This window comes from Hyperolius riggenbachi, chromosome 4 (assembly GCF_040937935.1).
Source record: "Hyperolius riggenbachi isolate aHypRig1 chromosome 4, aHypRig1.pri, whole genome shotgun sequence".
NCBI classification, from domain to species: Eukaryota; Metazoa; Chordata; class Amphibia; order Anura; family Hyperoliidae; genus Hyperolius; species Hyperolius riggenbachi.
In genome coordinates, this window is record NC_090649.1 from 123,283,149 (window position 1) to 123,298,435 (window position 15,287).

The 15,287-nt window shown below is 44.7% G+C and overlaps 1 protein-coding gene across 4 annotated transcripts in view; it reads right to left on the reverse strand.

The window, feature by feature from the left end:
* Positions 1–15,287, reverse strand: part of SPHKAP (SPHK1 interactor, AKAP domain containing) — a 329,639-nt gene that overhangs the window by 176,429 nt on the left and 137,923 nt on the right. The gene's annotated exons all lie outside the window — the stretch shown is intronic.

The window sequence follows — 15,287 nt, forward strand, 5'->3', positions numbered from 1 at the left end:
TGACTCAGAGTCAGCTAGGAGTTGTATTGCATGTGCCCTCCTAAGCTAAAATAAAAAATGTCCACTTTAGCAAGTTAGCTGAAGGTATTAAAGCGTTATTACAAGCACAGTTTTTGTGAAAGATATGTATCATATATTCCGGCGTATAGGATGACTGAACAACCCCCCAACTTTTCCAGTTATACTTGTCGTACTAGACTACCCCTCTTCCAAAACATCAAATACTGGTGCTACGTATGAACAGATACTGGTGCTGTACTGTATGTGGTACCCAGTATATAACAGTATATAGGCGACTGACTGGTTGGATTGGTCAACTCTCCCTCTCCCTAAGTGGATTGGTCAGCTCTCCTTGTCTACCCGTTTATCAGAGTGGTATGGAAGAATAGATGGTGCTGTGCCTAAAAAACACGCCTCTTTCACGCTTCCAGCCCACCCTTGTATCCTAATTACCTCCTTCTCTGCCTCTCAGATCTCACACATGCTCGCCTACCCCGCTTCACTACAGTCCTCAGCAGCGAGATCTGAGAGTCGGTAACAGGATAGGGAGTATCACCTGGCATCAGTGACACCCGGCGTATAAGATGACCCCTGACTTTTCAGATGATTTTCAAGGGTTAAAAAGTAGTCTTATACGCCAGAATATACTGTATCTTTTGAGGTCAGGGTCCCTTTAAATAAACGAAATTGGTACTCACCTGGGGCTTTCTGCAGCCCACCATAGGTCGGGAGGTCCCTCGGCGTCTTCCTGGCTCTTCTCCCGGTCTCTCCGCCGCATACCGCACCGGGGACACCTGCGCCGGGTGTCGGGCTCTCACTTCCTGAACCGGGACACTGTTCGTAATTACTCCGGCCGCTGTGCGTCATCATGGCAGCCGACGTGAAAGTACTGCGCATGCGTGGTTAAATCACGCATGCGCAGTACTGTCACGCCGGCCGACGTAATGATGAAGAGCGTCCGAGTTCAGGAAGTGGGAGCCCGTCACCCGGCCCAGATGTCGGCGGTGGGGTATGTGGCAGAGGGACCGGGAGAGGAGCCAGGACCACGCCGGGGGACCTCCCAACCTACGGTGGGCTTCAGAAAGCCCCAGGTAAGTACCAATTTTGTTTATATTTAGAGCTCGGAGTCCCTTTAATTGAGCAGCCGTGCAAATTAATTATGCATTTCTTTTTTAAATCTGATTTTTACTAGGGATGGTCAGTAAGATGCAAACAGTTTTGTATGCAAACATACGCCTCTTGACCAATCAAATAAAGCAAAGGTGGGATTTGATTGGTCTATTTTCAAGCTGGATATATTTGCAGACAGAATTTGCATAATCCTGCAAACTAAAATGATTTGTATCTTATTGACTACCTCTAATTTTTACAAAATAAAAAAACAAAAACAAACAAAAAAACCCTGCTGCACAAATTAATTTCCTCCTATGCTTTTAACCATTCAAGCTGAACCACTCTCCCTTTAGTGCTAATTCACACTAGGGGCTCATTTCACAAAAGAGTGCTAACACTTACCACGCCTGTGAAAAGCAGGTTTTCACATGCTATCATGCGCAAAAAAGGTTTGCGCACGCAAAGTATTGACACTGCGCGCAAACGTGACTTTTCACGCGAAGTCATTACTTTGCACGCGTAAAGTTTTGCGCACATTAAATCGCATGCAAACCAGCTTAGCACAGGCATGCTAAGCATACACTCTAATAGGTTAGCACGCAAAGTCCATCGATGCGTAAGGCCGTGCACGTGGTAAATAGTTAACACACGAACGCGACAACTGCACGCGCAAAACGGGAGCAAAGTGGCTTGCACTCATGTTTGCATGTGCAAACCTTTTAGGCGTGCTAACTGAGTTAGCACTCATTTGTGAATCGAGACCTAGGGCAGTTTTCAGGGTGTTTTCAGTACTCTTCGTGGGGTGTTTTCAATGCTTTGCTGATAGCCGGCGGTCAGCAAAGTGCTGGGTCAATGTATTTCAATGCAAGTATTTACACTGCAGCACGATCGCCAAAAAGTTCACGTTGCAAAATTGCAAGACAATTGCTTTTTGTAATTTCAATTATCGGGGTTGATTCACAAAAGCGTGATAACTGCTATCATGGCAGTTATCAAGTGATCTGCCACGTGCGAAGGTTTGCACGCGTAAAATATTATGTAACGTGATAAACAAACGATCACGCACGTGTTTCAAGCATGCAATCGCGCGCAAATGTTTGTTTATCATGCTAAGTAATCCTTTACGTGCGCAAACCGCCACCCACGGCAGATCACGTGATAGCAGTTATCACGCTTTTGTGTATCAACCCTATAGTGTGAGCTAGTAGTAAATGCCAGTCACAAATGAAAAATCTAGAAGAATGTAGAAGAATTTTCGGTACAGGGTGTTGGGAAGTTTACAAATAGCATGATGTTATGTACAGATAACTTGTATTGCATGTGGGTGGTGTTAATCCGCATACACATAACTTGTATTTTACGTAGGCGGCGTTAATCCGCACACAGATAACTTCTGCTGCTGCTGATCTCCGGTTTGTGCACTTGCAGCCCCTACAGGCTGATCTCTCAGTCCAGCAATATGCAGTTCCTCCTGTCAACAACTTTTATTGTGCAGCCTAAAGTGAGGCAATCTTCTTCTAATGCTCCAGGTCACTGAGACTTACAGGAGGAGCTGGATGTTCAAATTCCATGTCACGGCTTTTACAGCTGCAGCAGAGAGAAAAAGGTGTATTTAACCATTAAAGTGGAAGGAGCGAGTAGAATTATGGCAGGCACTAAATGTTAATTTGTGTTCCTGTGCCTGCTCTTTGCAGAATGTCTAAATTAATTTGAAGAATTAATACAGGCTCACAGCCTGTATTTACATAAAGGTCAAATGATACCAGAGCTGAACAATTTTGGGGGGAGCAGGTATGTATTATATGCGTCATTATGGACACCGCTTCCACCGTCCCCCACCTTTGTACCCTAAATCGCTGCTGCAGCTCAGTCCAGGTTGCCCAAGTTGGGGAATAGTGCGCAGGCACGTATGGCCAGAAGCGCTCTGTGTGTGCACACAAATGCACAATGACATCATCATGCCGTTGTGCGCATGCGAAGAGCGCTCCTGGCTGGGCGCCTGCACACTACTGTCCGCTTAGGGCAACCTGGACTGAGTTGCGGCATGGATTTAGGGTACAAAGGAGGAGAGGGAGGAAGGGGTGGGCATGAGGACTGCATCTAATACATGCCTACTTCCCTCGTTTTTAATAAATCGTTCAGCTCTGGTATCATTTAAGCATTCTAATTTCTAATGTCTATAATTGGACAATTGACTTGGCTATTTCATGGGCAGGTGTGGGCAAATCCGCTGTTATGTAATTATTAAGCAAATAACAGGCCTGGAGTGTATTTGAGGTGTGGTGCTTGCATGTGGAAGATTTTGCTCTGAACAGACAACGTGATCAAAGGAGCTCTCCATGAAAGAAGCCATTCTTAAGTTGTGAAAACAGAAAAAAAACCATCCTAGAAAATGCTACAATATTACCATTAGCAAAATCTATATTATGGTACATCCCAAGAAAAAAAGCAAACACTGGTGAACTCAGCAACACAAAAAGACCTGGGCATCCACAGAAGACAAAAGTGGTGGACGATTGCATAATCATTTCCATGTTCAACAGAAACCTCTTGCAAGATCCTGTGGCCGCTCATGGCGGTGGAACACTAAGGCGCAAGCCTCTGGGTCTCGGCGGCTCTCTGACATCACTGGAGCGCATGGCGCTCAGCTCCCATTGGACAACTTTACTGTCTGATTGATTAGTCCTTGTATATAGCTAAGGTGAGCGCCCTCAGACATCGCCCGTGATAACTTATGCTGTGGCTTGTTGCTGAGACTGCGCTCAAACTCTGATTGATCTTGTTGCCGACTTTGCCAGTATTCTGATTAAGCTTTACTCTGGATTGATTCCTGCTGCTGACAACTGCTTGTTCCTGACCACGCCTTCCGATTGGATTACCGGTTGCCGACTCTGCTTGTACCTGGATTTGCCTGATTGCCACCTGGATCGATCCTTGCTTGTTAACCTCCTTCCGACCGCGTCACGCCGATGGGCGTGGCGGCAGCCCCTGGACCGCCTAAAGCCGATCGGCGTAAAGTCCTGTGTCCAGCTAATACAGGCTGCGCGCGCATCTCCTGCTTGGGGGGGGGCGGAGCTCCACCCCGCCTTCAGTCTCCGAGCGGCAATCGCCGCTCGGGAGACTGTTAGACGGCGTGATCACCATCTATTTACATGTACAGCGCTGCGATCGGCAGCAGCGCTGTACTGGGGACAGCCGTGTGACACGGATGTCCCCCTGGGACACTGGAGAGCAATCGGCTCTCATAGGCAAAAGCTCATGACAGCCGATCGCCATGATTGGCTGGCTGTGGGGAGGGAAAATATTTAAAGAAACAGTTGTTTTTGTTAAAAAACAATGATAAAAATATTTGTATAAAAAAAAATAAACATGGGGGAGCGATCAGACCGCACCAACAGAGAGCTCTGTTGGTGGGGAGAAAAGGGATGGGGGATCACTTGTGTGCTGTATTGTGCGGCCCTGCAGCTTGGCCTTAAAGCTGCAGTGGCCTATTTTACTAAAAATGGCCTGGTCACTAGGGGGGTTTAGCACCGCAGTTCTCAAGAGGTTAAAGGACTTCCGTGAACTCTGTCCGGCCCGACATTGGCTAGAACCGACCACACTACGTGTAAAATGTTTGAACTGCCTAAACCTATCTTCTCCAGCCTGCAGTCATCTGGCTATCATCTGGACTGCCTTAGCCATCAGGCCTCAGGTGACTATATTACTTGTGAATACTGTGCCTTGTATTATTCATACTGCTTGTTTGGTGAATACTATCTGTCAGTCTGTATGCTACATCTACCTGCAGGGTAATAGTAGTTTTATGTAAGTAGGAGTTTGTGCGGGTGTTACGGGCTGGGCTATAGGTCAGTCATATGGGCATACAGCCTGACCTATAGTCATTGACCAGACAAGCCTAACACCTCTTCACAACAGCCAACCAAGTGAATAACACTCTCTAGGGGGTAAAGGTATTGATAGCAAAGTGTACCATAAAGAGAAGACTGCATAAAAGTAAATATAAAGGGTGCCCATCTATAAGGGGTCACCATGAACCCCCATAACGCTGCTGCCATTATGACTCCCTCTAACTATAAAGTCTAATAAACAGAATATGGTCCCATGTATAACGGGTAAGTGTACTGACCTTCATCATTATTCTCTGTCTCCCACACCTTTGTATTAACGTTATACTATAATGGAAACTGTCCATCCAGTCCAGGCTTTCTCAACCAGGTTTCCCTGGAACCCCAGGGTTCCTTGAGTACTCTGCAGGGGTTCCTTGGCATTTTCCCCCATCGTGGGGGAAGTATGATAAAGCAAACTCAAATAGGAGATACTGTAAGAAGAAGAAGCACTAAATTGGGGGTCAGAATAATAATGAGAACATTAAAAGCCCTAGAATAAGAGGACAGTATAATAAGGGGCACTGTAATAGGGGATAGTGAAATAATCAGCCAAAACTACTTTTGAAGTCCATGACTCCAGCAAAATACGGTAAATTGAGGGGTTCCTTGAGACTCAAAAAATATTTGCAGGGTTTCTCCAGCCTTTCTCAACCTTTTTACCCTGATCTAGGAAATCCCAACTGTTTCTCAGGTTGCCCCAAGCTTGATCCATATGGAACTTATTCCACCATCTCCAACCACTCAGTGACGCAATTCCCTGGCCATCTTTCCCATGCTGGTGCTTTGCTCACACAGTGAAGAGAAGGTAGGTGGCATTTTATATTTTCCTGTGAGCCATGATATGTATCTATCTATCTATACATACATACACACACACACACAAATCATGTGTCCATGTGTCCCCCCAGCAAAACATTTGCCATTGTTCACATCCTTTCCACTCCCAACCCCTGGTAATCCTCACAGCCTGGGGGTCTTACAAGGGTCATAAAACAAGTGTGCTTATCATAATCGTCATACCCATAACAAGTGTAGCCACAAAAATACCTAATTTGAGGGATGGACCCCTGTATTGGAGGAAGGGAAGGTTTTTTTTTACAAATTTTCAATGGCCAATTTTTACTCTTTGTTGGTAAGAGGAACTGTTCCCTGCTGTACTCTCCTTACTACTGTTTTAATATCATTACTTTACAGATGCTTAGAGGCAGAAATGAACTGTTTATAGAGCCAGACAAAGAGTATCCGATGCAGGAAATGTGCGTATAAGAATTTGCTGAGAACAAGATGGCAGCCTGCAGGGCATAGATACATTTTGCTGCTCTAGCCAGCAAGGCTACCGTATTTACTTGCATATAAGCCGACCCGTGTATAAGCCGAGGTACCCAATTTTCCCTCAGAAACCAGGAAAAGTGATTGACTCTCGTATAAGCCCCCTCCCCCATATAGCCCCCTTCACAGTAGCCAGATGTTCCCCCAGTACAAGTCAGCCGCCTTCCCCATAGCCAGATGTGCCCCAGGATCATACAGCTGCGTCTCAAGAAGCCACTAGATGGTGTCATGGATGGGAGACACAGCGATTGCCCCACATGAAGAATCCCAGATCTGACACGTTGCTCTGCTCCACAAGCCTGGGGACACAGGTAGTCTGAGCAGCACACTCTGCACACTATGTTGCAGGGGATGGAGGGCACGGACACAGCAGGGTGCAAGCTGGTAAGAGCAAGATCACTAGTGCACAATCCGTACGCTCCTCTGCCAGTAACAAAACCTGCTCCAACATCTGTTTTGCTCCACTGACTTGCATATAAGCTGAGGGGAGTAACTTTTCAGTACATTTTTTATGCTGAAAAATTAGGCTTACACGTGAGTATATTTGGTTATATAGCAGAGGTGAGATCAAGTGAAGGAAGGTCTAGTTAAGATTGGATTTAAATATTCATGCCAAACTGCAATTTTTTTTTTTTTTTTAAATATTTTACAATTTATTTTTTTCCTGTAAATCTGCCTTTTCCGAGAGCGCATTGTAAAGTAGATAAGATTTGCATCTTCATTTTGGGCTGCTGTCGTGTGTGCGAATCTCTCTGTCCTTTGGATGGACTAATGGTGTCATTGATTTGCTTCTGTTAAACAATTGCCTAGGCCTGCAGGGGATTCACTTAGTTGGTCAACCATTAATAGATTTCCTATCTAAAAGGAAGATTTTTTTGGCATACATTCCCAATCAATATTCAATTTGATGGTTCATTCTGCTAGAAAAGCCCAGGCAGTGGACAGGAGAAATCCCTTTGCTGGGTGTTTTTAAGGATAAGTGTTAATAATCGGTCATCCTTCAATACCACAATTACTTATTTTTCGTTGTACAATTTCAGTTGTTACAATGACAATAAAGATTTTCTATTTCTATTATTTTCCTCATTAACATTTTACCTTTTTTTTTTCAGTTTATCTTTTCCATTCCTTATTTTATTCCATTGTTCCATTGTGTCTGACTTTACAACATTGCAGAGAGAAATGCGCAGAGTTAAGGTGGCCATACATTGATCGATGGGCCTGCAGATTCGACCTTTAGATATATCCATCTCTGATCTAATCTGATCAGAGAGGGATCTATTGCTACCAGAGTAGTCCAAACAGGTCTCCCGCATGAAATGTATACCTCCTGGACTTGTGGTTAGTGTGGAAGTGATGCTTAGCTTACCTCTCTGCTGACATGACTCCTCCAGTGTGTTCTCTCCATTGCCATCCGGCACCTGTACCACATGACCTGACACATGGCGCATACCATCAGGTTACGTGGTACAGGCACATGGCAGTGATGTAGAAGAGACTCAGGATGCTGGAGGAGGCATGGGGGGGAGGGGGGGGGCAGGTGAGTTAAGCACTGCTTTTTACATTCACCATGGGCATGCATGTAATAATGGCGCCGGGAAATTTGGGCACTGGGCGAAGCCAAAAAATGTCTCAGTCTGCTCTTGCACGTTTCCCGGCTATTTACAGAACTATTCGACCACTGATAATCTAATTCCGTATGGAAATATGTAATTCAGGCTCCAGCTATTGCTGGCATCCGAATTGCTGTCTATATCGTAATTTGGGCTTGGGGGTGTGTGATTTTGAAAAATTGCCGTTACACACACGATCGACCCATTTCAAATCATATTGCAGTATGTTGGATCGATTACAGTCGGACATTGTTTGAAATCACGATCCGGCAGCCACGTAGGGGCATCAGTTTCTGGGAGATTCAAAACCTACCAGGGATATGGAGTGAAAATTAACTTAACTATGGGCACCTTTTCTGAGGAGGTTATGACTGCTTTCTGATCTGCTTATAATTTACAGGGGAATTAACCATTTATGCCGCGCGGACGTGAGCGTCACGGCCGCAGCGGCAGCTGCCTCAGCTGCAGGGACTCGCTAGTCACTTTCCTGCAGTTTGCGGGGGGTGTGCACGCAATCGTGCAGGCAGATCGCGATGTTGCTGGTAGCAGAGGGGATTGGCTGCAGGGGACAAAATTCCCCTGTGTCAATCCGTACATGTCTGCCGAGAATAAACACTGTTTTTGTTCAAAAACAGTGTTTATTCTAAAAAAGAGCAGCAACGCTTCCTTTCGCTGACGATTTTCCACCGCTTTCCGCCGCTGATCATTAGATTTATGAATGGGAACAAAGTTCCCATTCATTAATCTCCCCGCAGGCCACACATGATGCAGGCTTCCATTGAGACCTGCGTCACTTCCCTAGTAACAATGTAGCAACACATTGTTTCCATTGTTACCAGTACGCTACATAGGATTTGCTCAGCGGGGACATCTTGTGGCCAAATAGTAAAATTACACCTACTGACTTTAGGGATATTAATATTAAAAAATATTAATATGTATGTCAAGAGGGCATATTATTATAAATTTATGGGCTAAAAATGTATTTCCAAATAAAATATTGTCACCATACATTATACTAGCGGTATAATTTTAACGTTGCAATAACTGGGACAAATGGGCAAATAAAATGTGTGGATTTTAATTATGGTAGCATGTGGTATTTTAAAACTATAATAATAATAATATTTTTTCAATTTTTTTCTTAATTATTTCCGCGAAAATACATTTAGGATAAAATAATTCTTAACATAAAGTACCACCCAAAGAAAGCCTAATTGGTGGCGGAAAAAACAAGGTATAGATCATTTCTTTGTGATAAGTAGTGATAAAGTTATTGGGGAATGAAAGGGAGGAGAGCTGAAATGGGAAAATTCCTCTCGTTCATAAGGTGAGAAATACCAGCGGGCTGAAATGTTTAAATGAGTATTCAGCTAATCAGATTTACAGAAAGTTCACACTTCTATTGGCAATTAAGTTCAACTCGCTTGGTACAAAAACTCCATCTTGGCACTCGAAAACAAAATATAACATATTTTAATATTTCCTAATGTGGTACTACAGTCACACATAATTAAAAACTTGTCTCTGAGCTCCTTCATGACAATATAGTTATCCTACCAGCCTCTGACCCAAAGTAATGTAATTTGTGTAAAAAAAACACTTCAAGCTAAATTACAGTCTGCCCTAACCTGAAATAAAAACATTTCTTATTGCCACTATAGTTATCCTACATCTTTTTGTCCCACAGTAACTTTATCTGTGAAGATGGTCAATGAGATTTCTGAGTTAATACAGAATTATACAACTTATGTATGAAATTGTATGCAGCTTGAAAAAGGGCTAATCCAAATCCACCCTGAAGGGTTTTATTTTCATCTCACTGACTATCCCTTATTACATGTGTGTAAAAGTCTACCCGACTACTACTAATTGTTTGTGTGTAAAAGTCACAAGTTCAGCCAGCTCAGAGTACAGCAGTGCTGGTAGATGTCATTGCATGGCTAGCCTATATTTTCAGTTCATTCAACATCCTTATAAGTGCCTGTATGATTTTTTTTTCTTTAGTGTTTAGATACTATATAAATTGTGAAATATAGAACTTTATCTGTTCCCTGCACTCGAAAGAGTTTCTTAGCTACCCCCTAGTTTGGGTTTAGGACTGTGCAAACATGTTTATCTTATGAACAGGTCATATGTCACTTCATGCACCATTTAAATTACAATATACCATTTGTAATTCAGGTGTGTGAAATCATTCAACAGGTCCGATTCAGCTTCTTCCAAATATATTATTATTTAGTATTTGTACAGCGCCGACATCTTCTGCAGCGCAGTACAGAGTATATTGTCACTTAAATGTCCCTCTAAGGACCTTACAATCTAATCTCTACTATAGTCATATGTCTATGTATGTATTGTATCATAGTCTAGAGCCAATTTAGGGGGAAGCCAAATAACTTATCTGTTTGTTTTGGGGGTGTGGGAAGAACTCAGAGTGCCCGGAGGAAGCCCACAGAGACACAGGGAGAACATACAAACTCAGTGCAGATAGTGCCCTGGCTGGGATACAAACCGGGAACCCAGCACTGCAAGGCAAGAGCACTAACCACTACGCCAAACTTCCTCTTACCAGTTTCTACAGTCTAAATGCTGGCTTGTGGTGTGTGTACAGTTCCTGCATAAGATCATGCAGTGTTCTTGTGTAGCTTCAAAGAATCTGAAAATCGTTTATTGAACTACAGACAAGTGGTAGAATTAGCCACTCAGTATCCATTCCCTGCTGTGTCTCATCACCTCAGCTAGTCCTCACAGGGCTGGGAGGTATTCAGCAGGGTGTGGAGCAGACTTCTGTTGCTTTAGCACACATTAAATGATATATTTTTTAACTGTAGTGTCTGCTTTAAATGAATGCTGAATTGGAAGGCAGAGAAACTCCTGATTACCTCAGTTCCACGAGAAGTGAAAAAAAAAACACTTCAGAACTAGGGACAAAGTAGTAACCATAGCAGCCACAGCTGGAGCTATGGGGCCCTAGTGCAGGAGACCCACATGTTCCCACCCTTTTTCTGAGTTCCTCAAGGCTGTGGCTACCTTGCACTTGAATTATCCCCCCCTTGGAGTGCTGAGTGTGAGCCAACCCTGAGCTCTACAAGCTTGGGATGACCCATGCTTCACTCCTTTCTTATGTGTTGCACCCAAGTCATGCTCAGCAGCAGAACGCAATGGCCGTTAAGGTAAGTGCCTGTTTTTTTTTATTTAGGAGGCGGGTGCGGACGGCCCTCTCTGGCATTGGCCACGCTTGGGGGGGGGGTCACCTGTGCCCCCCGGCCTCCTCCTACGGGGTGCCGCTGTGGTCTCCGGGCAGTGAGAGAGCTTGGGGCCCCGCGGCCCCCCGGTTGTATGGGGGCATTGGGAAGCCTCCCCGTGGCGCTCCTGGATAGTGCTAATGAAGCATGAACTAATTCCCGCAGGGCAACCGATTTGCGGTGTTGGTTTTTGACCCTGCATAGTTTGGCATGCGAAAGCAAATGCATTTTTGCATGAGCATTGCCTCATGAATAGCCAATAAGGCCAAATTTCCAAAGCCAGATAAGTCAGGTGTTCACTTGGTGTTTAATGTACACATTCAATTCTTTGTGTAAGCACTTGAATTATCTCACCTTACTTATTTACCTCAAGTATAAAGGCGCATATACACACTATAGTAGGCAGTGTTGGTCGAATATCACTCTGTTCGATTGCCTTGACGGTGTATAGCTTGTACAGCTTTACGTTTTAAAAAGGCTTGTGAAGACACCCACAGCTCTGCACAACTCTATACAAGCCAATAAATAAAAGGGAGCTTTTTATGCTGCTGGCAAGGTCATTTTATGGGGCTGTCATGTAACATTTTATACAGGCCCCTAAAAGAGGGCCAAAATGAGCCAGTTTCACAGCTCTGGTGCAAGTGATATTGGCCTCAGAGTAAAGGCAAATGGCCCAGAGGGGGGTCCTCTGGACAAAACATTAGTTTAGTTTCACAGACCCAATATAAGCGATATATGCAGTCTCTAGATAAGAGGACGTGGACCATGAGGAGGTATTTTCTGGACAAAAAAATTAGCTTGGTTTCACAGGAAGTGATCTATAGCGTTACAAGTGATATACAGGCCTCCAGGTAGAGGCAGACGGACTGAGAGTGTTCCTCCAGTCTAAAAAAAATCAATGGTGTGAGTTACAGTAAAATTGGCATTTGCTTGGTGTGCACGTCAATTTTACTGCTCGTCACTGAATATGCCCATGTCATTTAAAGCTGGGCTAGAGGGAAACACTAAGTATGCTGAAAGACCTTCGGCAAATATTCTGAAATACACACCGGGCACAGCTAGCATAGCATCACCATCACTTTTGTGCTAATGAACAGGTGCAGTAACAGCACAAGATTACTTCCATTTCAAGGCGGTAATTTTTTAATGTAAAGCAACTCTAATGTGGTACAGAGGGAAAAAGGCTGCTATAATTTTAAATACCCCAAATGATTTTTGAATTCAGCCCCCTTTTAATACCATTTAGTAATGCTAACGTGAATACTGATTCATGCGAAACGTTAATTGTAATCGCAGGTCCTGTTCTATTCCTGGTGTGATTCTCACATTCTTGTAATCGTGGTCGGGGTGTCTTGGCACCCTATGGAAAAAAATACAGGAGACAAAAAAGGGAGCCCGATAGTGCAGTATGTCAATAGTAGGTGTGTGGAGAAATCAATTGATTGAAAGGGCTACTCACAAAGGAGGGTTGCAAGGGGCAACCGACCACAGGAAGCAAGTGGAGACCATAAGCCCGACTCCACTCGGGGTGGTCCTGGACGGACCTGATTGCGGTCGCTCTCTTAGATGAAAAAGGATGGACAAAACATTAACCGTGGTAAAACAATGGGTGTTCTGTCACCACCCCTCGGACAAACATGTACGGGGGTATAACTATGCACAATAAGGGAAAGAGGCGCCCTGATTTGAATAAAAGCTTTTAAAACCAGTTTAACCTCCTTGCCGGTTATCCCGAGCTCAGCTCGGGGTAACCTGCGCAGGAGGATATCTCAGGCCCCGCTGGGCCGATTTGCATAATTTTTTTTCCCTACACGCAGCTAGCACTTTGCTAGCTGCGTGTAGGTCGCGATCGCCGCCGATTCGCCGCTACCCGCCGCGCCGAGCCGCCCCCCCCCCGCCCCAGACCCCTGCGCAGCCTGGCCAATCAGTGCCAGGCAGCGCTAAGGGGCGGATCGGAGTTCCCTCTGACGTCACGACGTCTATGACGTCGGTGACGTCATCCCGCCCGGTCGCCATGGCGACCGGGGAAGCCCTGCAGGAAATCCCGTTCTCAACGGGATTCCCTGCATACTCTGATCGCCGAAGGCGATCGGAGTGGGTGGGGGGATGCCGCCGCTTAGCGGCTATCATGTAGCGATCCCTGGGCTCGCTACATGATTTAAAAAAAAAAAAAAAAGTGCGGCGCTGCCTCCTTGCCGGATTTTTTAGACCGGCAAGGAGGTTAAAAACGAAAAAGAAAAATGAGGTATCTTACCTCAATGACGAAATCTCTGTAAACTTACAATCATGAGGCTCCCTATGCTACATAATTTCTGTCATTTGGCACTGTATTGGCCTGAGGAAGCGGGCTCAGACCCGTGAAACGCGTTGCCTGTGCTCAAATAAAAATCTTTTGTAAGTTTACAGAGATTTGGTCATTGAGGTAAGATACCTCATTTTTCTTTTTCGTTTTTAAACTGGTTTTAAAAGCTTTTATTCAAATCAGGGCGCCTCTTTCCCTTATTGTGCTCACATTCTTGTGTTGTGGACTTGAAGAATCTGTTTATTTTCTTTTTCTTTCTAAGATTTGGGCAGAAATTAAATTATCTTGTAACGCAGCATACTGAGGCATTAGGAGGCGAGCGCAAGCAATTCAGTTACGCATGCCTGTGTAAGCACATCACTGAGACCTCTGGGGTCCAGCATCTTTCCTTCTGCATTTTAATCTCTATTCAAATCACTTTGCAGAGCTGCATATTGAGTGGGGATAACATGAGTAGTACGGGAGATTGCATTCTAATGTTACTGATATTAATGTTTAAAGCGCAACTAAACTCAAAATCAAACAAGAGGGAAATTCTAACAGCAGTCGAGATGATAAATTAATATAAACCATGTATAAGCGTACATGCAATAAAAAGGTGCTACGGTAATTTGGGCGGCGTGGATTGCCACTAATATAATATTGGTAAAATTACCTATATTCTGATAATACAATGGTAGAATATCTATAGTTTTTACCAACATTTTACAATTGCTAAACCTAACCCTATTCTTACTTCAATCCTCCCACTATTGATGTATAATCCTAACAGGTACCGCCACTGCAATATCCACCAATTTCTATGCTAAAAAAAAACCCTTCCCCAATAGCCGTGCCACCTAAAAACAAGGTGTCAAGGTCTGAGCATGCCCAGTAGAGAGAAATGCTTGTGCATAGAAGTTAAACAGCTGGTCATGAGTGGCTTTGTTCTACTGGGCATGAGCAGACCTCAGTCACACATGCCCAGACTGGATGCACTCATCCATAGCCAGCGGCATGGACAGAACATAAAAAGGAGGACCCTGCACTGAAATGGTGGGCTCTATGAGGATTCAGGAAGCCTTTGGACCATTCAGAGTGTTCCCTCTACTGAGGTAAGTAACGTATTTTTCAGACTATAAGACTCACATTTTCTCCCCCAAAAAAGGTCCCTGCATCTTCTAATCAAAAATACAGAGAGTTCTCAACTTACTAATGCCCACCGATACAAACCGTGGACCCACCGCATTGTCGGGGGTCACATTGTCCCCGTCCTCCACTCCCATGGTGAACAGTAATTGGCACTGATGCGTCTCTCACCTGACCTGATGGAGCCTGTGGCAATCAGCTGCTTCTCCTCTCCTTCACTATTCCCCTAATACCGGCTTCTACTGACCACATCATTAAGTGAACGGCACTAGGGGGAGAGTGAGGAAGAGGAAAAGCAGCTGATCGCTGCGGGCTCCCTTGGGTCAGGTGAGAGACATGCCAATTACTGTTCACCGGGGAAGCAGAGGAGGACAGGAGGACAAATAGACACATGGGGACAAACAGAGGACACGTGGCAACAAATGGGACACAGTGGCACACAAAAGGGACTCGGAGGAGGACACAGGGACGATAGAGAACACAGAAGGACACAAAGGGGCACAGCGGTAGACACATGAGGGACACAGGAGGAAACAAAGGGGACAGAGGACATAGGGAGACAAAAGAGGTACAAGGAGAAAATAATAAATTGGGGGAGAACATCCACAAGATGCCCCTGCACCATGGATGCACCATGTTTAGTATATTTCCCCCCCCCTGGTTT